A 25,494-nucleotide genomic window follows, 5' to 3' on the forward strand; every position below is an offset into this window, starting at 1 on the left:
GGGAAGCCAAAGATTTTGAAACATTTATTTATTGCATAATCAGTATCTCTTCTCTATGCAATAATACTTTCCTAATATTTCTTTATTCTGGTATGTACCTAAGTCTGTATCTATACTTTCTATTCTCTTGTATTCGTCTTTTGTATCTATTTCTGAACCATAACCACGCCATGTTAAAACTAAATAGTGTTATAATAAATCCTTGTATCGGTAAAGAAAGTCCTCTTTCCCTTATGAATATTTTTCTTCAATATTGTCTTTGTTATTCTTTGTCCTTCACACTTCCATTGGAATGTTAGAATAAGTTTATCAAATTCTGTGAAGAAACTCTGTTGATTTAAATTGGAATTTTGTTAAGCTTAACAGATAAACTTTGGGAGATTTTACATATCTTTGACTTTCCATCCAGGAAGTTAGCATGTTTCTATTTCATGTAAATTTTTTTTGTGCCCTTCAGTAAGAACTTACAGTTTTCTCCATAAAGATCTTAGTCCTCTCTAATAGAGTTACTTCTGGATCACTAATAGATTTTTCATACTGTAAATGGTATTTTTTTAATTGTCCTTTAATTTTTCATTGGAGGTATAGAGGAATTAATATATTTTTTAAGGTAATCTAATATATAGCAACTTTGATGAAGGCTCTTATTAATTCTAGTCATTTGTCTTTAACTCTGCTTAGATTTTTACATGAATATTAATTTTACTTACAGATAATAAAAATTTTATTTTCTTTACATAACTCTTTAACTTTTATCTGTTTGCATATATTATTATGACAACTAGAACTTCCAGAATAATAGCACTGAATAAAATTGGCAAGGTAGACAGACATCCTTGTTGGTTCTCACTATTAAGTATGATATTTCTTCCCAGTTTTTTTAGTAATCTCCTTCCTTGGGCTAAAGAAATTTGCTATAAGTTTCTATTATGAATTTGTGTTGGATTTTACCAAATGCTTTCACCACATTTATAGAGATTATATGGCATAAAATAAGATGGTGATTTTTCCTCTTTTTCTATTTATTGAACCAGTTTGTATAACAGGAGAATTACTTGTTCTTTGAAGAATTGTTAGATCTAGCTTGTAACACCATCTGGACCTATAGTTCTATTTTTCCATTCCTTATTTATTTTTTTTATCTGTAGGATTTCTTTTATGTGAATTGAGCAAGTATGCCTTTAAAAATGGCTATATATTATAGATTGTATCCTGCATTTCTACATGGTATGCTAGCCTTTGTATTAACTTGGCTTACTAGATTTCTAGGATCAGAAATCTGCAATTATTTCTTTCTTTTTGGATTATTTCTTTAAGAAAAAAATATTTTGGTTACTACTGTTAATGAGGCCTCTATTTTATTATATATCCTAGCTAATCAATACTGGTATAGAAGGCATATTTGCATTCATTTCCAGTCACATTTGTAACCTCTTTCCAATGTGCCCAGCGTATTACCAGACATGGCAGTCTGTAACAGAAAAATGTTTTATTTCCTTTTGTATTCAAAATATAAGAATTGCTAGGCCTACTGTATGAACTATCAGAAATTTATATTTCTTCAGGGTTTCCCAATGTATTTTTTAAAATTCCCAAGGAATGTGTGTATATAAATGAACTCTCTGCTGGTGGTGTCTTTCACTTGCCCCTGCAACCCATGCTCTGGACCACTGCTTTTACAAAGCCAGTGGTAGATCCCTCTCACCATCTCATAATGCATTTCATATACTTCTCAGATTCCCTCCAAGTTTGGACATAATCCTCTTTCATAACTCCTAAGATAGAACTAAGAACAGTCTCTTGTATTTAACAAAACATCAATGAGCATCAAAAGAAGATGATCAAGTAGACTTGTAATGGAAAGAAAAATGACTGTCATCATATTTTTCAAGTACAGCATTCTATACCAGAAGATAACTAAGTGATACATATAAAATATTGAAGGAAGAAAGAATGTGACCCAACATTTTTATACCCAGCCAAACGGACTTTCAAGATTAGATTAAAAGCTATAGACAACTTTTATCACAGCTGGGAATTCAGAAAATATTTCTCCCTTACATCTTTTCTGAAGAATCCACTAGAGAATGAACTTTGGACATTTAACATGTAAAGAGTCATTAACATGAATACTGATAGTGAGCATTAAATACATAACTACTTATAGAATGAAGTCAAAATGAAAGTTTTAAAGGCAAGATTTTGGTGTGTAATAGTTATACACTGTGGCAATATAGTTACAGTATAACTAAAAAATGGAAAAGTTGGGAAGAGCATAATTAAAAACATAATTTTTAAATTGTTTTCAGTAATCTTATGGTGGGTTACTAGTCATATTAGTATTGTGAAATAATCATTGGTATGTAATGGAGGATAAAACAAACAAATGATTATGTCCTATTCTAATTTTATCATCCACTGTTTTCTTGAAAACCACAATTCTTAATATGGAATAAAATAAGCTACGCATTAAGCTAGAAGAGGTTAAATTTTTCTAAAGTTGAATTGGATACATTTATCATTTATATTTATGAATATATATGCATATGTATTAGTCCCTTTTTGTACTGCTATAAAAAATACTAGAAACTGAGTAATTTACAAAGAAAGGTGTTTAATTGGCTTATGGTTCTGCAGGCTGTACAGGAAGCATAGTGGCTTCCGCTTCTGGGGAAGCCTCAGGAAACTACCAATCATGGTGCAAAGTGAAGTGAAAGTGAGGTGCCTCACATTGTGGTTGCAAGAGCAAGAAAGAGTTGATGGGGGTGCTGCACACTTTAAAACAACCAGATCTCATTAGAATTCATTTACTATTATGAGAACAGCCCCAAGGGCAGGGTGCTAAATCATTTATGAGAAACCACCCATGATCCAATCACCTCTCACCAGGCCCCACCTCCAATATCAGGGTTAACAACTGAACATGAGATTTGGGTGAAGACATATGCAAACCATGTCATTCCAGCTCCAACCCCTCCCAAATCTCATGTCCTTCCAACATCACAAAATATAATCATACCTTCCCAGTAATTCCCAAAGCCTTAACTCATTCCAGCATTAACTCAAAAGTCCAAAGCCCAAAGTGTCATCTGAGACAAGGGAAGTACCTTCCACCTATGAGCCTGTAAAATCAAAAGCAAGTTAGTTACTCCCAAGATACAATGGGAATATAGAAATTGAATAAATAACTCCCATTCCCAAAGGGAGAACTTGGCCAAAAGAAAGAGATTACAGGCCCCATGTAAGTCTGAAACTCAGCAGGGCAATCATTAAATCTTAAAGCCCCAAATAATCTCCTTTAACTCCATGTTTCATATCCAGGGCACACCAGCATGAGGGGTGGGCTCCCAAGGCCTTGGGCCTCTGCAGGCTGGTGTTAAGTACCTATGGCTTCTCTAGGCTGAGGTTGCAAGCTACTGGTGGATCTATCATTCTGGGGTCTGGGATATGGCAGACCCCAGCTGGGAGACCCCTCTTCTCCCAGCTCCACTAGGCAGTGCCTTAGTGGGGACTCTATATAGGGGCTCCAACTCCAGATTTCCCCTCTGCACTGCCCTAGTAGAGGTTCTCCATGAGGGCTCTGCACCTGCAGCAGGCCTTTTGCCTGAGCATCCAAGCTCTTCCATACAGCCTCTGAAATCTAGGCAGATGCTCCCAAAACTCAGCTCTTGCATTCTGTGTACCTGCAGGCTTAACACCATGTGAAATCCACCAAGCCTTATGGCTTGCACCCTCTGAAGCAGTGCCCATTGCTGCACCTAGGCCCCTCTAGCCATGGTGGGAGCTAGAGTGGATGGAATGCAGGGACTAGTGTCTGGAAGCTGCACAGAGTAGTGAGGCCCTGGGCCTGGCCCACAAAACTATGCTGTCCTCCTAGGCCTTAGGGCCTATGATGGGAGAGACTGCCATAAAGGTCTCTGAAATGTCTTCAAGGCATTTTCCCCATTGTCTTGGCTATTAGCACTTATATTCTTTTCACTTATGCAAATTTCTGCAGCCTGCTTGAATTCTTCTTCTGAAAACAAGCTTTGCTTTTCTACCACATGGCCAGGCTGCAAATTTTCCAAACTCGTATGCTCTGCCCTCCTTTTAAACACAAGTTCAAGTTTTATGTCATTTCTTTGTTCATGCATATGAGATAGGCAGTTAGAAGCAGCCAGGTCACTTCTTGAATGCTTCACTGCTTATAAATTTCTTCCACCAGATGCTCTAAGTCATCATTCTCAAGTTCAAAATTCCATTGATCCCTAGAGCACGGGTACAATGCAACCAATCTCTGCTAAGGCATAGCAAAGGTGACCTTTACTCCAGTTGCCAATTAAGTTCCTCATTTCCATCTGAGATATCCTTATCCTAGCCTTCACTATCCATATCACTATCAGCATTTCATTCCTAACCATTCAACCAGCCTCTAGGAAGTTTCAAACTTTTTTCCTTCATTGTCTTGTCTTCTTCTAAGCCCTCCGAAGTCTTCCAATCTCTGCTCACTACCCAGTTCCACAGTTCCTTCCACATTTTCAGATATCTTTATAGCAATGCCCCACTCCTCTGTACCAATTTTCTGTATTAGTCCATTCTCACACTGCTATAAAGAAACACCTGAGACTGAGTAATATATAAGGAAAAGAGGTTTAATTGGCTCACAGCTCTGCAGACTATACAAAAAGCTTAGCAACTTCTGCTTCAGGAAACACAGTCATAGCAGAAGGCAAAGGGGGATCAAGGTGTCTCACATTGTAGGAGCAGGAGCCAACACAGTGTGATGGTGGGGAGGTGCTGCATACTTTTAAATGACCAGATCTCATGAGAATGTATTCACTATCATGAGTAAAGTGCCAAGGGGATGATGCTAAACTTTTCAGGAGAAACTGCCCCCACGATCCAATCACCTCCTACCAGGTCCTATATCCAACACAGGGGATCTGGGGATTAAAATTGAATATTTGCCTTGGGCAGTACTTATGTATTCATTTGAATCCAAGATGCCCTCACTTCAAGATCACAATCTGGATGCAAGAGAAATTGGACTGGTCTCACACCTCTCAGCTGGACATTTCTGGAAACAAGAACTCAATCCAGAAACATGAAACATCCCTACCACCCAGTATAGTCCTTTAAATGAGGGCTTCTTGGAGATATGACTAATTTCAGGACAGTGGCAGGAAATACACAGGATGATCCTGAAATGTGTTTTCATAACATAAGCACCGTGTCAAAAGGAATCAGTTTGAAGCAATTCCCTGTGGCCAAAAATGGACAATTTGAGTTTTCCTGAAAATATTAACTGCAATGGATTGCTACATATATAATATATTTAAATCCATTATTATAGTGATCCTTAAAAATAATTGGCCATATTCGAGGAAGGATTTGGGAAAACAATTCATTATCTTTAAAACTAACAAAGGGGAATTAATTAAGCATTCATCCTGTCTTTTCTATATGAATTTTATCTCAGTAATCAAATAATAGTTGAGAAGTGACTTTTCACAGAAAGATTCCAGTTAATAAATTAAGAAGAAATGAAATCTCCACTTTGCAGCTCCTATTCAATTCATACATCTAAGCCTTGAGCATCAATAGCTGCTAACAAAAAGAGAGGCAACTGGACAGTCTCTGCCTCCTGATGAAAGAACACACCAATGGTCTTGCCAAAATACACAAACAAATCTGAATCTGATCAAACTACCAATTTACAGGAAATACAGAGGGCAGATGAACATGTTAACTATACCACAATGATATAATCAGCAAAACTCAGATCATGAGATTCTCTACAGGTCAAAAAAATTCTTCAGTAAATACAAAGAATAAAAGAGGATCATGGGGTGAAATTTTAGATGAAAAGACACAAGACAAATTTTTAAGAGACCACATTAAACCATAGTGTTTATGAATGCACAATTGGGTGATAAAACTATTTCTTTAAAAAAGAAGTGATTACAATAAAAAATGAAGAGAGTGGTTTATTTTATGAAGAAGAACCAAGTACATGGAGGGCTTCTTGAGTAGCTCATGAAATTCTATTTCTTGACCTGGTGGTATTTATATGAGGACTTGTTCTATAATAATTTATTAAAGTATAATTTTGTATCATGGAATTTTCTGTATCTGTGTTTCATTTTATAATAAAAGAGGTTTTCTAAAAAAATCTTCATTGGTTTCCAGGAAATAATATTCAAAACATTACTAAGTGCTACTGAAAGTAATTTCTTTGGGGGATCACAAGCCAAAATTTAATCTTGGCATTTGTGTCTAGTTCCTGCTGGGTTCTAGGAAAGAAATACTAGTTCAAATCCCACACAGCCAAATCCCTAAGCCTCTTAACCTTACTTCTCCCACTCTTTCACATCAGTGAGAGGGGGAAGTCTGCCCCTCCCCAAGAATAAAGCCCATTCATTTGCCTCTACCCAAGAATGACTGAGAGTGGAACATCCATTTCCTTTCATGAAAACTCCCATCTTCACTCACAGGGTATAATCTGACCTCAGGACCTCAGAAAAAGAACCACAGTCTGGACTATTCAATATAAATAACAGTACATGAGGTATGCTATCATTTGAGTCTAATTATATATTTAAGGAAAAATAATTTCTTTATTCAAAAGTGTACTTGGGTTAAAACTTGTCTTAATTTATGTCATAACTATGGTGTTACCTTTTTATTCTGAAATATGTATTAAGATAAATGGTGTACTGTTTTCTTCTTTAAAATAACTTTCCTATTGGGACTTCTTTTCTCTCAAATCTTAAAATAGAGTTTTCTCAAAACAAAGTAAATCTCAACTTCTAAACATGGAAAACTCCGACAACCTTCAAAAGACAGTTGTCCCCCATCTTCCCCTATTGCTGCAAATCAAATCAAATCCTAATTTTTCTCTTTCTTGAGTACTTATAATTGACACCAGCCATTGATTTTTTAAAAATTCTTTTCATTTAGCCCTTGGCTCCATCTATAAGTCTTATAACCTCCTCTGATTATTCTAATATGATAATGACATTTCAGAGATATTAAGCCATCCTATAGGAAAAATTGATGCCCTTAATTTGTTCTCACCCTTTATTATTGTGTGTGATAGAAACCAAGGGCTGGATGCAACATCCATTGTTTCCTCCTTCCTGGACGCACGGCTGGAGTAGGTTTTCCTATTTCCCTTGCAAATTGTTCTATGTGACTAAGTTCTCACCAATGAAATGTGAACAGAACTAAAATGCACCACTTCCAGGCCTAGCCCATTAAAACTTCCCACTCATGCTCCTCCGTGCTCTTTCCTGGCCGACTGGAATGATGACCAAGAGGCAATGTTAGCAGCCAGGAGTTGAAAATGGCAGACTCACTGGCACACCTGAATCCCTGAAATATCACTGTGGCTGCTGATTGAACCTCCTCCTTGAGAGAGGAATATATATATTCGAGACGGAGTTTCGCACTTGTTACCCAGGCTGGAGTGCAATGGCGCGATCTCGGCTCACGGCAACCTCCGCCTCCTGGGTTCAGGCAATTCTCCTGCCTCAGCCTCCTGAGTAGCTGCGATTACAGGCATGCACCACCATGCCCAGCTAATTTTTTTTTTTTTTTTTTTTTTTTTTTTTTGCACTTTTAGTAGAGACGGGGTTTCACTATGTTAACCAGGATGGTCTCGATCTCTTGACCTCGTGATCCACCGGCCTTGGCCTCCCAAAGTGCTGGGATTACAGGCGTGAGCCACCGTGCCCAGCCCATATTTTTATGTAAGCTACTGGACGTGATAGGTTCCTGTGTTTGCAATTTTCTTATTTCCTATGAGAATTAGTACTTAAAAGTAAGCACCATAACAAACATCTAAAATGCAAGGCATTCACTTAGCATTCAGACCGAAGGCAGGAATAAAATGGTTATGAGAGGCTAGAAAGCGAAAGCCCCATGTTATCCGTGGATGAAATACTTAAAAAATTATCATCCATGATAACTTGGAAGGTAGACCAAGAACGTACTGATTCTGTGGCTTTAGGAAAAGTAGCTGAAAAGAGTAGGAATGTTAGTGCATGTCCACTGCTATTTGTTGTTTTTAGTCAAGTACTAGAAAAAAACAGATAAACTGAAGTAAGAATTGGCTCGTTTGCCAGCCAAAGTGGAACTGGAAAAAAATATATAAAGCTTCTTGGGGCTGAAGAAACTCATGGTTTCTATACCTCAAATACTAAAATATAAGATTTGGAGATCAAAGAGAGAGAGAGAGAGAGAGAGAGAGAGAGAGAGAGAGAGAGAGAGAGAGAGAGAGAGAGAGAGAGAGAGATCCAGCCCAATGGCAAAGACAGTATCAGTAAAGTTGCCTTGCCACCCAGGCTATTTTAGACTTCAACATGGGTTCCATGATGGTGGAGATCCAGTGAAGTGTGATCCAAGAGGACAAACCTTAGAACAGGTCTAGAAAATAATTTGGGGGTTACTTACTAGCACATGGAACTGACTGGAAACAAGCAGTTCAGATACCTATCGAGTTTTTTGAGAAAGCTGTAATGCCCAAGAAACCACAAGCTCGAATCTGTAAAATTACTCTCATGCAACAGCAGAAAGCAGGCTCTGAAATGTATGCAACTCCTAATAACATGCTTCTCAATATTCACCATATAAGGGGCCATGGAAGCTACTGGACAGAAAGATTCTCCAGGAGGGCAGAGCCAAGAGACAGGGGAAAATGAGGAAGAAAGTTCCTTGCAGAGGACAGACCCAAGGTCTACCAAAACATTTTCTTCTAGGGCTTGGGGATCTAATACCTACCCTAGAGGATTCTATCAATGCTCTAGACCAGGTACTTCTTTGGGTGTTTTATTGTGGTTAGCCAGCCCCCTTTTGTATATTGAATAGGCAGAATTAGCACAGATAGCTTGTCTTTCAGTTCAAAGGATGCTGAACTTTCAGAAACTGTATTGAGACTTTCAGAAGCGGCCAGATCATCACTTGGAGATTTTAGACTTTGAGATAAATTTGTTAAGTGGACAGAACTGGGTTTTCTCCCCAGAATAGTATACATGTTTTATGTAAAGGTTGATAGTGGCAAAAGGAGCTAACGGTGATAGAGGTTGCTAGCTATCTACTAAAAATCCATCCTCCCCTTTTTCCTGGCAAAGAGCTAAACTGCATTTCTCAGCCTCCCTTGCAGTGAAGTGACTGTTTTTCTTCAGTGAAATATGATTGCAGTGACACATCACTTCTATGCTTATAAAAACCTTCTATGCCCATAAAAACCTCATTCTAATTGCAATATGTCCTTTCTTTCTACTGGCTGATTGGAGTTCCAAAGCTTTGTACAACTTCTAGATGCCACATATTGTGGAGGAGAGCTGCCATCAACTCAAATCCTATTATAATAACTTTTTGTTCTTTAAGCCACTGGAATTTGGGTTTTATTTCAGCTGCAGCTCAGCATATTCTAATACATCACAGTAAAAGTAACAATGTCTATTTATGCAGAATTTGCCAACTTTTCCAAGGAAGTCTACAGTTGATCTATTGAATCTAAGATCTTTACACTGTCTGATCTGATCGTTGCTCTCGGTCAGATTAGATTACATGGTCCCTTCTCATAACTACTTTGAATAAATACACTCAAACTCTTCTCTCCCATCCTCTCTCCTCTCTTTGCCTCTCTTCCCCCACTCCCCTGTTGTACTCTTCTGGCAAAACACCAGCTCTGGCTTCATCCAACTCTACCTAGGCCCCCACACTCAGAAGCTTCCTGTGGCTTGTTTGACTTTAAACTTATGACTGCTGATGCAAAATAAACCCATAGTGCTGCCCAGTAATCTCACTACATGTCCATAGTTCATTCATTCCATAGTTCATTCCATAGTTATTTATTCATTCAATCTCTTACACAGCTATTACATACTCCCTTTTCTCTCCACAACTGTCTAATTTCTTCCCATTTCTCTTCTTTCTCAGCTGATGAGTTTGAATTCTACTTAAATAAGAAAAAAGAAGCAATCGGGGAAATTTCCATTGGTTCCCAACACTTCCTCCACTGCCTACCTGCATCTGTTCCAATGTAATTTGCATCCCTCCTGGGTGAATTGTCTGTGCTCCTTTCTAAAGCCAAAACCTCCATATGTGCACTGGGCACATTTCCTATTATCTACTTAAGAATCCTACTCCAACAATTCTCTCCAGCATCATCAAAATTTCCCTCTATGGTGGATCTTTCCCTTAAAACACAGAACATCTTGTTATATATCCCATTTTTAAAAAATAAAATAAAATTTAAAAAAACAAAGAAAAAACTCACTTTCCATTATCTTGAACTACCATCCTATTTTGTTGCTAGCTTTTACATATATTCCTGAAAATAACTGTCTATATTCACTGTATTCCTTTCTCTAATTTCATTCTCTCTTAAGCCCACTCCAGGCAGGTTTTCATACTCACTATTTCACTGCATGCACCTGTGATCCCAGCCACTGGGAAGGCTGAGGCAGAAGGATTGCTTCAGCCCAGAGGTCAAATCTTCAATGAGCGGTGTTCATGCCACTGCACTCCAGCCTGGGCAACAGAGTGAGATTTTGTTTCAAAAAAAAATTTTTTTTAACCACTTACATCAAGATCACCAGTGATCCTCATTTCACCAAATCCAGTGGTAAATTATTAATCTTCAACTTTCTCAACCTGTCAGTAGTATTTGACACAGTGTAGCCCTCACTTCTTGAAATACTTTCTTCTTCAGAGACTCTTCTTTCCTGGCTCTTTGCTTTCCTTACTGGTCACTCCTCCTCATCTTCCCAACCTTAAATGTTGGAGTGACCCACGCTCAGTTCCTTATGTTGATTCTTTCCCATCTACACTCATTCTCTAGGTGATTTTGTCAAATTTTATAGTTTTTCATACCAAATCTACGCAGATGGATCCCAAATTTCTAGTTCCAAGCCAGATGTCTCCTTTGAACTCTGGGCTTGCATATTCAACTGACTTCTCTACTTGGTGTCTCATTATTATCTTGAAATTAACATTCCTCAAAATCAAACTCCTGATTATCTTTACTCTCATGGCTGCTCCAGAAAAGTAGCTCCGTTTCTTATTTATTTAAGCCCAAACCTTCATGATCTCTGGCTGTACTTTTTTTTTCCTTTTTATAAAAATTATATTTTAAGTTCTGGGGTACATGTACAGATGATGCAAATTTGTTACATAGGTATACGTGTGCCATAGTGGTTTGCTGCATCCATCCCCCCGTCATCTACATTAGGTATTTCTCCCAATGTTATCCCTCCCCAATCCCCCCACCCCCTGCTATCCCTCCCCTAACCACCCACCTCCAAACAGGCCCTGGTGTGTGATGTTCCCCTCCCTGTGTCGATGTGTTCCCATTGTTCAACCCCCACTTATGAATGAGAATATGCAGTGTTGGTTTTCTGTTCTTGTGTCAGTTTGCTGAGAATGATGGTTTCCAACTTCATCCATGTCCCTGCAAAGGACATGAATTCATCCTTTTTTATGGCTGCATAGTATTCCATGGTGTATATGTGCCACATTTTCTTTACCCATTCTATCGTTGGTGGGCATTTGGGTTGGTTCCAAGTCTTTGCTATTGTAAACAGTGCCACAATGAAAATGTGTGTGCATGTGTCTTTATAATAGAACAATTTATAATCCTTTGGGTACTCTTCCTTACATCCTACAACCAGTGCATCATCACATCCTCATGCTTCCACCTCAAACCATATCCAGAATCTGACCACTCCTCATCACCCCCTTACTATCACCTCCCACCTGAATTACTCCAATAGTAACCTGTGGACAAAACTACTTGTTCTCTACCTATATCCTGTGCGAATACAATTTTTATCTGGGTACTTGGTCTTCCAGAATGTAGATTATATTTTCTAACATTTTCTGTAGCTTAGTGTAGCCAAGAGGAGGTAAGCTGAAATACTACAGAACGTTTCTTAAGAGATAGCTCCAAGGTACTCTTTCTCGCTTCTCTTTTATGTCTTATTCCATCCTGCGTTTCAGTACAGGATGACCATTTAGACTACAGGGATACACCCTTATGTTTATTCTTTTCTACTGTACTCATGGCAGTGAGTTGGTAGGTCTTGGGGTCCCTGAGGACTTGGTGAAACAGATCTGTCATCTACTTCTGTATTTTGACGTCTGGATCTATAAGTAAGAGAGAAACTAACTTCTATTTAAAGCCACTGTCATTTGGGTTTTCCACTCACAACTGAACTTCATCTAAATCAATATGCTTTCTAACTGGTTCTCTTGCTTCTCCTTTATTAATGATTCTCCCCACAGCATCAGCAAGAGTAGTCCCTTTAAGACCCAGGTTAGCTCATGCCACTCTTGAGCTTGAAACCCTCTGATAGTTCCTCTTATTTCTCCCGTTGTGTTCTCATCAAAGCCATTACTGGACATCTCTGTTCTTTGAGGTTCTGTCACCTTCTGCTCTTCTGCTCTCATCTGTGTCCACGCTTCACCCTGTTCCTTCCATTCCAGGGTGATAACCTATGCACTGCTTTGCAAGCACATTTCTGCTGTGGGGCTGCACATTCCTTTCCTTTCCCTGAAAGCCCCTTGGCCCTGTTGTGTTATGACCCACTCACTCACTTTCCTCAAGACTGTACCCATATATTATCTTATCAAACAGGCCTTTTCTAACCACTCAGTCTAAACTATCACCACCACCACCAAAACATGTCCTGTAAAAATCAGGATGCTCAGCTTCTTTAGAGAAAGCAACCACTATGACAAAACTGTGCCCCAATTTTCAAAGGGCAATAGTGGATTGGATCTAGGGAGCAGCAAGGTGGGGCTTAAGTCAGCTCTAATTCTTATTCTTCCCATATAATTTCCATCAGGGCTCTATTCTCATTTCTTGATATGGAGAATGTGTGTTGTGTTATATTTTTTAATGTAAACGTCATGTAAAGTTAGCTTCGAGCACCATTACCCCATCCCCTTCTCTCCATTCCTCTTCTGCCAACCCACTCCCATTCCTGCCCAGCTAGTGACCATCCTTCTAAATAAAAAGCATAAAGTTGCTATTGGCTAGAAACTGGATGGCACAGGCACTTGACAGTTTACAGTACCGCCAAACTCCCTGTTGTCATGTACCTCTCTGCTTCGTTAATTCATATTTTTCTGGTTTCTAAAGGCATATGATTAGCAGATAACAGATTGTGATATTTCAGTCCTTCCAGGTTCATGGGAGAAAATTGAAAGATTAAGAGACTTTCAGACCCCAAGGAATGACTCATCAATATGGAATTCCAGGCATCATGAGACAATCATTACACATAATAACTTTCTAATGAGGCTGAACTCCTTCTATCAGATTATTTTACAAAGCCATATGGCTTATTCCTGGAGAGTTGTTTGATTTGGTTTAGAATCCAAGTTTGTTTTCTTTTGAAATGTCAATACAGGCCAACCAGGTTTTGAACATGTGCAAAGACTGTTGGAAACAGATTAATTTTTCCTAGGCAAGGATCTTGCCTGGTATCAAGGAACTACTATTTTAAATGACTAAAAGAAGAATTACACTATTTAGCTTGCAAATACTGTATTTTAAAATGACTAAAGACATAAATTTGAACAATTGCCAGGTCAAGTGAAGTTCAAATCTGCAAAGTGAATAGCTTCTAAGAGGTTTATACAGAACTTGGTAGTTCCCTGTTATCTATTTATGTTGCATTTTTATTAAAGAAAAGTGTTTTATTAAAGATTCTTGGAATCTTTCATTCCAAAACCAGATTCTTGGAAAACAGTAATAAAAACTGCTTTGAATGAAGTTCATGGTCTTTTAGTTTTAGCAGTTTGTCCAGGATTAAGCAATTTTATGAAAAAATATCATTAATTCATTCAGCAAAATCATGCAACAAATATCTGGCAATGCCAGTCACTGTTCTGTTCTCTGTGTTCACAGCAGTAAACAAAAGAGCAAAGTCTGTGTTCTCATGGAGATTATGGTCTGATTGAGGGGAGAGGTGATTAGCAATTGTGTGATATGTATGGACTATGAAGAAAAGTGTTAGCAAAGCAAACAGGGATGGAGCTTTACTCACATTTGCATCGCCAGGGTGTAGGGCTTGGAAAAAGGCTTACGAGGATGAATGGATTAATGAGTCAGTATAAACTGTACCTGTAGACTCTCTGATCAGACAGAGCATTTGCTTCAGTCATTGAATGGGCTGGGGTAGAGCATGCATGCTTTTAGCTTCATCTCCCACAACTGTGGCTTTGCTACGTGTTAGTGGCAAGTGGTTTCCAAAAGGAGAAGCTTCGGGACATAAAAGTCCTCGTTTTGACCTCTGCCCTCCTTGTACACCAGGAGCCAGAAAAACTTCATGTCTTTTATAAGAAACATTGGGATTCCTGTAAAATTAAGAAATCACCCAATTTGACACCCTGCATTATCTAAAGCAAATGAGACCTCGATCTGGAACAAAAACTACCTTGCTGGGAAATGAGTCTGCAATTTAAAGTGTTTTCTAATAAGTTTATTTGGTTCTTAGTTTCCTTAAAAGGGAAGTAATCGTTGCCCATGGGCCCCTTTTAATTTCCCAGAGTTGGTTTATCTATTTAGTCATTTACGGTAGTTTCGAATTGCCTCATAGAACAAAGTCAGCACTTCTTGTTTACCCACACTGTGCCACATTAGCAGAGTTTATCTGGGTCTTCTCTCCCTCAGCCATTTCAGAAAGATGGTATCTGTACCATCTAAACTGTGTTTACATGAGCAAAAAGTAAGACGGTCATCCCCAAAGGCTGAACCCAATATCTGTATAGAAATCGTGTGAAACAATATCACCTTTAGCTTTGTCAAGAGCCTCTAATAAGACCTTTTCAGACCACAGTGCCCTTGATATCAGAGCATGTAGTCACCCACCCCAGGTTGACCCAGGAAGTATGAGAGAGCTAGGGTGGGAGCCAGAGGCAGAGAGAAGAAAGAGGGTGACCTAGTTCATAGCAAATGAATCTCACAAGCAGGACTAGATTGTAAAATCAGCAAAGTGACTCACAGCCGCGTGATGTCTTCCCTGAGCTCTGGGCACTTTTGCCTCTGTGACCTCCTTCCTTCAACAACTAACGTTACAAATTACATTTTATTATAAAGACAAATATAATCATGACTGAATGTATTAGTACAGACATGTTATGATTAGAGTCATTTTTGTTCTTATTTTAAAAGAAATGAAAGCTAAACACCTTTTAGGCCCCAGGCACTGTACTTCCTGTGGCCAATGAGAAAGTATGCTCTAAGTGGTGCCTTAGCATCTTTACCTCCTCCTATTTTTCCTGTGCATGTTAACTGTCACTTTGCCCCTCTTTGGGACGCAATTGTTTACATACAAATGTCTCAGGCATCTAATACCTTTGTGTTTTCATTGCCTCTCCTGCCTGCTGACCCGACTGAAGCATTTTGGCCACCAACAGAGTTAGAAGGGATGTGAGTCCCAATGCACATCCCCTTTCTACTTCCTCATTGCCCACTTGGGACTAGCTTTTGCTGCCACTTCTTCACTGAAACTGCCCCTGTAAAGCCATCAGAGACCACTGGATTGCCAAACTCACGGACGACCCGACCGTCAATCTCTACACTTTAGTCATTTCTGTTGCATTTGACACTATTCTTCATTTAACTAGTTTTTATTGAGTATCTACAATGTTTCAGGCTGTGTACCAATTTGGGAGGCCTAATTATCAAGTAAACAGACAAGATTCTGGCCTTCATAAGGCTTTTTGGCTAGCAGGAGACACAGATAAACAGAAAGTACAAGACATTTGGGGATAGATACTACAGTTGCACCTAATTGGAACTTGAGAAATCAAGAAATGCCTCCTGGAGGACATTACACTTAACTAAGACCTGAAATATGAATGGAAGCTAGCCTGGTAAGGAAGAGTGTTCTCGGTGGAAAAAGCAACATGCACATGGCCCTAGTGATAAAAGGAATAGCTGCTCACTCTGGCAATAGAAAGTAATTCCACAGGGCTAAGACCTAGATGTATGTGTGTGAGAGGAGAGTTTGTGCAGGATAATGTCATGAGTGTATTACCATTTTATGAAGATGGCTCTAGTGTCACTGTAGAGAATGACCTGGGTTGGAGATGATATTGGGGTCAGTGTGAGCCACCAGAAAGCTGTGGAAGGGATGGAGTGGCTGTGATGTGGACAGAACATGGTAGGGTTCTGAACCAGGAAAGCAGCAGAGGAGAATGAGAGAAGTGAACAGATTGAAGATATCCTCAATGTGTCTTCACAATAAATTGAATTTGGGGGTGCAGGATAAATAGGAATCAAGGATAGCATCTGTATCTGGGCTCTTGGTGGCAAAAAAAAAAATAGAATCACCTTTGCTAATTAGTCAGAAAGGATTTTGAAAATATTAAGAGGCAATTCAATCTTTGGGAAAGGCAGAAAAAAAAAATACTCAACTTGGAAAGCTCACATCCAGGACCAAAATAGCCAAGAGGAACCTTGGCTGTGCACCACACCACTGGGCAGAATCATGCTGCTTGTTGATTTGCTCCCATAAGACCAGGAACTGGACAGCAAGAGCTTTCCTGCAGCTACCCCAGAAGAGCAGAATTCCTCCACATTTGCTATTGACGCAAAGGGCTACTTCCCCTCACCCTGCAGCAGGTCCTGTTGCTCACCTTGCCTCCAATATTGGTGCGGGTGCAAAAGCTTGACCAAATCTGGATCCCATGTTCAACCAAGTTGTCAAGAAGCTTGGAAAACGTGGTTCCCAGCTCTCCAGGGAGGCAACTACAGACAAGTTGAGATGAATGCTGAGACCTTTATTGTATCAGCCATGATTGGTGGCTCTAGGGCCAGGCACATATTTCTGGGGTCACGTCAGTCATTACCATCTGGGGCATCTAAACTTGAAGCTCCCTCTGCTTCTAGCCCTATGTTAATTTTTTGAATTGTACAGTCATGAAGTCGTATTTTTGAACAAAAGTTCAAGATGTTCACAAAGTCCCAACATTCACAAGACTCCCAACTTCACCAGCACATGAACCTTCCACAGTTAACCACTCTCTCACCAGCAAAACTGGCCCTGGATACTTTTCTATTTGTTGTTAAAAGTTGCACACATGCACAAACCAGAGAGAACGGTGTGATGAGCCCCTCTGCACAGCAACCAGCTTTGACAACGATCTGCATTTTGCCATTCTTGGTGTCCCTCATTATTCTTTATTCTGCCTGGATCCAGACTCCTTCTATGCCGGACTTTATTCAGTCCCTGTTCTCTGTTCTGTCAACTTCATCCTCTAACTCAGCAATCCTCTCAAGCTGATGATTCCATGTGAACACAAAGTCCTCCGACCCCAACTTTTTTGCAAACACCTGAAATACACTCTACTCTGATTACTGCTCCCATCTACCAACCCGAACTTTCTCATTTATTAAGTAAAGTGGTATTGTTGGACCAGATGATCCTTTTCCACAACAAAATTCTAGGACGGAGTGTGAAATTTTCACTTTTTGGATTTGGACTCTGTAACAATGATGAATGATTTTAATTGGGTTCTTGAGTGCCAGGACTTGTTCTTTTACAATTAACACTCCTCCTCATGACCCCTTCTCCTGGGAGCCTCTACCAACTGCATCAGGCACCCCCTACTTGGCCACTTCTTTTACAATATTTAGTATTCTCATTTGCATTCATATTGGTTTTCCACCAAAGGCGCCTGTGCAATTGTCTCCTACTACCCTGCATGCTGCTTAAGTCTGATGAAGCCAAATTCTTCTTTGGAGTCTGACAATAGGTAATAAGGACACATAATGTGATTTGAGTCCCAAACTGGACTCAAAAATGAGGTGGTTTTTGTTTGAGAAATGCTTTCACTTCACATCCTGCTTACAACAAATGATATACAGCAGCGAGCACTTGAGCTGGAATCCACTGATCCTATCATACATCCACTGATCCATACATCACATCACTCAGAGCAATGGGACAGCTCTTTCAACGTGCAGCTGAGGCACCAGATTGGAGATGATACCCTGCCAGGTGGGTGCCGTCCTCCAGGATGTAGTATGCTCCCTAAATCAGTGATCATTAAATGGCACCATGTCCTCAGTAGCTAGAACACATGGGTTTGGGTACCAACAAAGAGAAGCAGGAATGCCCTTGCTTACCATAACATCCAGGGAAATTTGTGCTCTTGGCCTTGGTTGCCCAGGGTAGTACTCAGTCATTATCTTATTCCTTTTTGGCTTCCTCTTTCCTCTGTGTCACTTCCTAGTACCTCGCCATACTCTGACATTCCCTCCAAAATAAACTACTTGTACCTAAATGTATGTCTCAGAGTGTGTTTTGGGGAGACCCCTGCTGAGGTATGGGGTTAATGCCAGTACTCACCTCACAGATTTGTTGGGAGGATCAAATGAGATAATGTACCAAGCACCATGTCTGACTTTGAGTAAGTGCTTGGTAAATGACAGTTATCGATGTTGGTGACATCATCATTATTATTTTCTTGCAAACAGAGCTGAGGCTGGGCTTATTCAAAGTGCTAAGAGAGGCAGTACTAACACATCAGGCTTCCTCCTTCCACATCTTCCCTCCAGTAAGTAAATTATTGATCATATTAGTAGCTGTCATTTGTATACTCTGCAGCTAGGTACTGTGCTAATGGCTTTGTTTGAATTATTTCAGTACAATGTTGTCTCAATGACCTTACCAGGTTACAATAACCAGGACTATAATTATAATCCTAATAATAATAGACAACATGTGTTGAGATTTTCCTATAAACTGGAAGAATCCCCTGAGTGTTTCACATGTATGTAGTACTGTACTATCTCTCTATTTTACATGTGTAGCGATAGGCTCTGAGAGGAGAAATGATTTGCCCTTGGCTACACAACCTGGATGAGGAAGAATCTGGATCAGAACCCAGACCTAACTTGCTCCAGAGAGCTTGCTCTTTTCAGAAGATCACAGTCTTATAATCACTTCTTGTATTTATCTATATGAGACTGTATATTTATTTGTGTGATTTAAACTTTTCAGGGTAATAAAACATTGTCCTTCATAGGAGCTGAAAAGAAAACTACAATTCAACCCAAACAAGCAAAGTTAGCAGGAAATCTGACCTTGTGACAATAATTTTAAGGAACAAGAAGACATGAATCACAATGCAAAATAGTAAGAATAAAGCACAGGATTCTGCTTATGCTAAAATATTCCTCTGTGATTTAAACAGATGCAGGGACTTTGTTTCAACCTTAGTGAATATGGGACAGAAAACATCTACTGTAAGTTGGTATGTCTGCAGAAAAAAATGGATATCCACGACACAAAATAAATATTTTTAATAAGTACATAAAAGACAGATGTGTCTATTTAATAAATTCTTATCATTTTCTACCCTTAGAAAAGTTTTTCTTAACCAATAATTTATGCTAATGTGGAATCATTCTTAGATAATTAAAATTCAACCTTATGAAACAACCCCCTGAAATCTTCCAAATTAATATTACACATAATACCAAAGCATTCTTACTAACTACAATTACAGTAGGAAAATGGAGTCATTTTACCAGCTCTTCAGGCAATAAGAAAGTACATTTGATAGATTCTCCCTCCCCAGTATTATTTTCAATCATCATAATAGCTACTATTTTTCAGGTGCTTGCTGTTTGCTAGGAACTGAATTAAGACCTTTACATTATTTCCTTTAATTCCTATAATAACCCTAAGAGAAAAATACTATCATTATTCTCATTTTACAGAAAAGGGAACTACGGATTCGAGAGGTTAAAATTTTACACAACGTCACTCAACTATTATGTGTTGGAATCAAGACTCAAAATGTAATTAACCAATGTTACTGACTGAAAGGATTATTCACTCAGTCGGTGTTCTTTCTGTGTAGACCCAAACATCTAAGTTCCACAATGGCTGGAATCAGGGTAAAAGTACAGTGACAAAAGACACTGTATTACTGAGTTCTGAAAGATTCAAGGCCTTTCTAAAAGTGACATCTTAATAAACTGTTCCAAGAATTGGCTTTTCTTTTTTTTTTTTTTTTTTTTTGGTTTTTTTAATTGCATTTTAGGGGTTTTGGGGTAAATGTGAAGAACATGCAAGATTGTTGCATAGGTACACACATGGCAGTGTGATTTGCTGCCTTCCTCCCCATCACCTATATCTGGCATTTCTCCCCATGCTATCTCTCCCCAACTCCCCACCCACCTCTGTCCCTCCCCTATTTCCCCTCAACAGACAAGAATTGGCTTTTCTTGGGGACATGCAAAGAGCTCACTTTTTGGCACTGTGATTTACAGATAAGTTGCCTCCTTGTCAGGCTGTGACAGCTATCACAAGGAGTGAAAAACACAGGCTCAAAAGTGTATACTTCTCAAAAAAAAGAGTCAGAATTCACACTCACAGTACAAAAATTATAAACACCCTGCACCACCCAGTGACCCTGAGCCAACTTGGTGATCTAAGGTGACTCTGAATTCAATAGGAACGAAGAAGTAGGTTCTATTCAATACTATAATTTCCTTAGTCCTGTTACATGCAAATAACAGGTTGATTGTTTGTATGTTAATAGTGGTTTCCAGGTTGATTGTTTGTACAAATAGTGGTTTCCAGGTTGATTGTTGAAAACCAAAATGAAATTTTGAAGAAGTAGAGGCACGGGACATATAATGAATGTGTCTTCATCATAAAGATCCTCAATTCAGCCTGATCTATGACAATGATGGCATTTCACGCTTGTCAATTTACCCTTCCTGGGCCTGCCTTCCATCATCAGTCACCACAGCAGTAGCCCTGGGTCCTTCCAATCAAGGACTCTGGATGATTTTTTGGAGTCATCAGGCAGATGAACAAACATCCCCCAAACAAACCTGACTTACCCCATGACAGCCACTTATGTACTGCAGAAGACAAGTTCTACAAAAATAATCACCCATTGACCTACATAGCTGAATATATTAAAAAATAAGAGCTTATGATTTGTTGCCTATAAGAAACACACTTCATCTATAAAGACAAACACAGACTGAAAATAAAGGGATAGAAAAAAAATACTCCATGACAATGGAAACCAAGAAAAAGCAGAAGCTATGCTTATATCAGAAAAAGTAGATTTTGAGACAAAAACTATACAGAGATGAGGTAATGATAAAGGGGTCAATTCAGCAAGAATATATAACAATTGTAAATATATATAAATATGTTGCCCAACACTAGAGCACCCAGTTATATAAAGAAAATATTGTTCAAGCTAAAAAAAAAACAGATGGACCTTAATGCAATAATAGCTGGAGACTTAAACACCCCACTTTCCACATTAGACAGCTCATAAAGACAGAAAATCAACAAAGAAACATTAGATTTACTCTGCACTGTAGAACAAATAAACCTAACAGACATTTACAGAACATTTTATCCAATGGCTATGAATACACATTCTTCTCCTCACAGCATGGCTTATTCTCAAGGATAGACCATATACTGGGTCACAAAACAAGTCTTAAAAATTTCGAAAAAATTGAAATCATATTAAGTATCTCCTCTGACAACAATAAAAATAAAACTACAAATCAATAACAAGAGGTACTGTGGAAATTGTACAAACGTACAAATTAGTATGCTCTGGAGTGACTAGTGGATCAATGAGAAATTAAACAGGAAATTTAAAAATTTCTTGAAACAAATTAAAATAAAAATGCAACATACCAAAACCTATGCAAAAGCAGTACAAAGAGGGAAATTTATAGCAATAGGTGTCTGTATTTAAAAAGAAGAAAAATTTCAAATAAACAACCTAATGGTGCATCTTAAAGAACTAGAAAAGCAAGTGCAAACCAAACACAAAATTGGTAGAAGGAAAGAAACTATAAACATCAGAGCAGAAATAATTGAAATTAAAATAAAGAAAACATACAAAAGATTAATGAAATGAAAAGTTGCTTTTTAAAAAGATACACAAAATCAACAAACCTTTAGCCAGAGTAATAAAAAAAAAAACCAGAGAAACCCAAATAAATAAAATCAGAGATGAAGAAGGAGACATTGCAACTAATACCACAGATATTTAAAAGATTACTAGGGACTATCAGTACCGCAAAAGTTGTGCAGCACAAGAATGTCCCACGTGCTGATGAACAGAATGTACATCCTTCAGTTGCTGGGTAGGATGTTTTGTAATTATCTGTTAAGTCCGTTTGTTCTAGGGTATAGTTGTTGACTTTATGTCTTGATATACTATTCAACCACAAAAAATAATGCGACCCTGTCATTTGCAACTACATAGATGGAACTGGAGGACATATCATGTATAATAAGACAAGCACAGAAAGACAAACTTCATGTGTTCTCACTCGTTTGTGGGAGCTAAAAATTAAAATAGTTGAGTTCATGGAGATAAGAGAGTAGGAGGATGGTTACTAGAGGCTGGGAAGTGTAGTGAGGGGAGGGGAGTGGGGATATTAATGGGTACAAAATATAGTTAGATAGAATGAATAAGGCTAGTATTTGCTAGCACAACAGGGTGATTACAGTCAATAAAAATTTATTGTACATTTTAAAATAATTAAAAGTGTGTAACTGGATTGGTCAAAACACAAAGAAATGATAAACACTTGAGGTGCTGAATACCTCATTTACCCTGATGTGATTATTACATCTTATATGCCTGTATCAAAATATCTCATGTACCCCATAAATATACATATGTACTATGCACCCATAAATATTTTAATTTTTTTTTTAAAAAAGAAGTTGGTTGTGGAAATCCAGTGAGTGTTTGGTGCCCTCCCCTTTTTCCTTTTTAAATTGTTGATTAATAACCTGATCCATTTCATAGATTTGCCACCTCCTAAGAAACAAAGAGGAGAAATATATATCATTTCAAATATGTATGATACGCTTCTTAAGATGTATGAGTCTTAAACAGGAAGTTCTTTAACAGATGAGCTCATCAGATAGTATTTGCCAGAAATAGGGCTGCTGACCAGCTGGCCACCATCTGAATTCTATTCCTTGGTTGAGTGCCTCCTCTAAGAGCTGTCCTGTTGTCTTGTTAAATTAACCAAAACACCTGGGCTCCATAAGCTTTATTCTGGCAGAAATACCTCCCTTAGGTTTTGATTTGTTGTGAGGTCCTTGAACATAAGGAGAATTTTTCTGCAACTTTTAAAAAAGTAAAACTGTTGTTGACAACTTTCAATGTCCTTCATTTAAGAATACATGTTTTAAATTTCTCTTAGGATTTAGGGAGGAAAAACACATTTACTACTCACAAATGAGTTTACAATGAAACCAAAGTGTTTCTCTTGGTTTTTAGAAAGATGAGAAACAAATAAAATCAGTAAGCATTTTATTCTGCTTAAAATAACTATTTGCCTGTTCTCCTGAATGATTTCCAATTTTCCTTTTATTTATATTTAACTGTCTTGTATATATCTTACATATAAGGTACATGTTTCTATGGCAATACATATATTTTTTCTTATAAGTCTTTACAAATCCTTCTACAAATTATAAATAAATACATATCTAGATGCCATATGTAGAAGGTAGTTCACCATAAAAACTCCAGATGTGATAGAAGCAGTGACTATTAATCCAGGTCTCTTGAGCTAATCCAGCTCTTAAGCTAGTGTCAGGTAAACTTGTGAAGATGTTCCGAATCCTAGCCTCTCCCAGGTTCCTTGATTATCTATTGCTGTATATCAAATCACACCCAAACAATGGTTTAAAAACAATAGCCTATCACTTATTTCATTCATGAATCTGGAGGTTCACTGGGATCAGCTAGCCAATAGTTCTCTAATATGAGAAACCACTTTTTCTGGAGGACATTTGGAAATGTCTAGGGACAGTAGCTGGTGTTAATAGAGTGCCACCATCAAAGAGGTGAAAGCCAGCTAAAACACAAGATTTAAATAACATCCACTCTTAAAGCAAAATATCCCAAATGTCCGGGTTTCAATCAAAAATCTCTTATACCAATAATGATTGGGAAGATCTCAAATCAAATGAAAAAAGACAACTGACAGAGGATAACACCCAGATGACACAGATGTTAGAATTATACAATAGGGTTATAAATCAGTCATCACAAAAATATTTCAACATGCAATTATGAAAACGGGAAAATATCAGAAAGTCTCAGCAAAGACTTAGAAGATATAAAGAAGAACAGAACATATATTTTGGAACTACAAAAAAATACAAAAACCAAAATTAAAAAACTAAATGTATGCACACAACAGAAGAATGACCGAAACAGAGGAATCAGTGAACTTAAAAATACCTAATTTGAACAACAGAGAGAAAATACATTGAAGAAATGAGTGAAGCCTCAGAGATACGTGAGATTATAACAAGTATCAGGAGAGAACAATAAGATGGGGATTGAAAATATATTCCAAGAAATAATGGCTGAAAAACTCTCAAATTTGGAAAAAAAAAAAAAAAAAAAAAAAACCAACGAGTTAAAACTACAGATTTGAGAAGCAAAGTGAATCCCATATAGGAAAAATTCAGAGAAATCCACACCAAGACACATCAGAGTCAAACTTCTGAAAACTAAAAACGAAGAGAAAATCTTGAAAACAGCCAGAGGAAAAGCAATACCTTATCAAACAGGGAAAAAACAACTGGAACAGTAGCTTTCTCACCAAAAAGCATGAAGGCCAGGCGAAAGTGGCACACTTTTCAAGTGCTGGAAGAAAAGAACTGTCAACACAGAATTTTACATCTAGCAAAAATATCCTTCAAAAATGGCGAAATCAAGATATTCTCAGTTAAAAGAAAACTAAGTGAATTTGCCTCGTCCCCAGCAGACAAACATTAAAAGAATGGCCAAAGGAAGTTCTCTAAACACAAAACAAATTGTGAAGGAAGGAGTCATGGGACATCTGGAAGTAAGAAAGGATATAATAATAGAAAAAATATGGCAAATAAAATTTCCTTCTCCTCTTGAGACTTCCAAATTATGTTTGATGGCTGAAGCAAAATTTGTACACTGTCTAATGTGGTTCTCAATGCATGTAGATAAAATATTTAAGATAATTATATTATTAATGAGAGCGGGTAAAGGGATATAAATAAAGGCAAGGTTTCTAAACTTTACTTGAACTGGTAAAATACTGATGCCAGTCGATTTTGATAAGTTATGTATGTAATACCTAAAGCAACTACTTAAAAAGCTGTTCAATGATACATACTGAAAAACACTAGAAACAAAAATGGGATTCTAAAAATGTTCAAGAAACCTAAACAGAGCTGGAAAGAAAAAAAAAACCTGAACGTATTGCTCACTATGGTAAGGGAGAGGTAAACTGGTTCGACGCAGTTTCTGTGAGCAGAACAAAGCATTTATTTCCTATTGGGTTTTTGAGAAACATGTACTTCAAGGATTGGCAGACTTTAAGAGGTGTAAGGGGTTGATATCATTTGCAGAAGCATGATGACTGGGGTGAGACCCTTGTTGATTGGTGTGCTGTCCCTGGTGTGTTTACACGAATGAGTCCCTTGC

The 25,494-nt window shown here is 38.1% G+C and overlaps 1 long non-coding RNA gene across 1 annotated transcript in view; it reads right to left on the bottom strand.

The window, feature by feature from the left end:
* Positions 1-25,494, bottom strand: part of LOC118145010 (uncharacterized) — a 55,035-nt gene that overhangs the window by 23,919 nt on the left and 5,622 nt on the right. Inside the window, exon 3 of the long non-coding RNA XR_004730057.3 lies at positions 10,405-10,518. This is a non-coding gene — a long non-coding RNA (uncharacterized LOC118145010). The remainder of the gene's footprint in view (positions 1-10,404; positions 10,519-25,494) is intronic.

The sequence above is a fragment of the Callithrix jacchus genome, chromosome 8 (assembly GCF_049354715.1).
Source record: "Callithrix jacchus isolate 240 chromosome 8, calJac240_pri, whole genome shotgun sequence".
NCBI classification, from domain to species: Eukaryota; Metazoa; Chordata; class Mammalia; order Primates; family Cebidae; genus Callithrix; species Callithrix jacchus.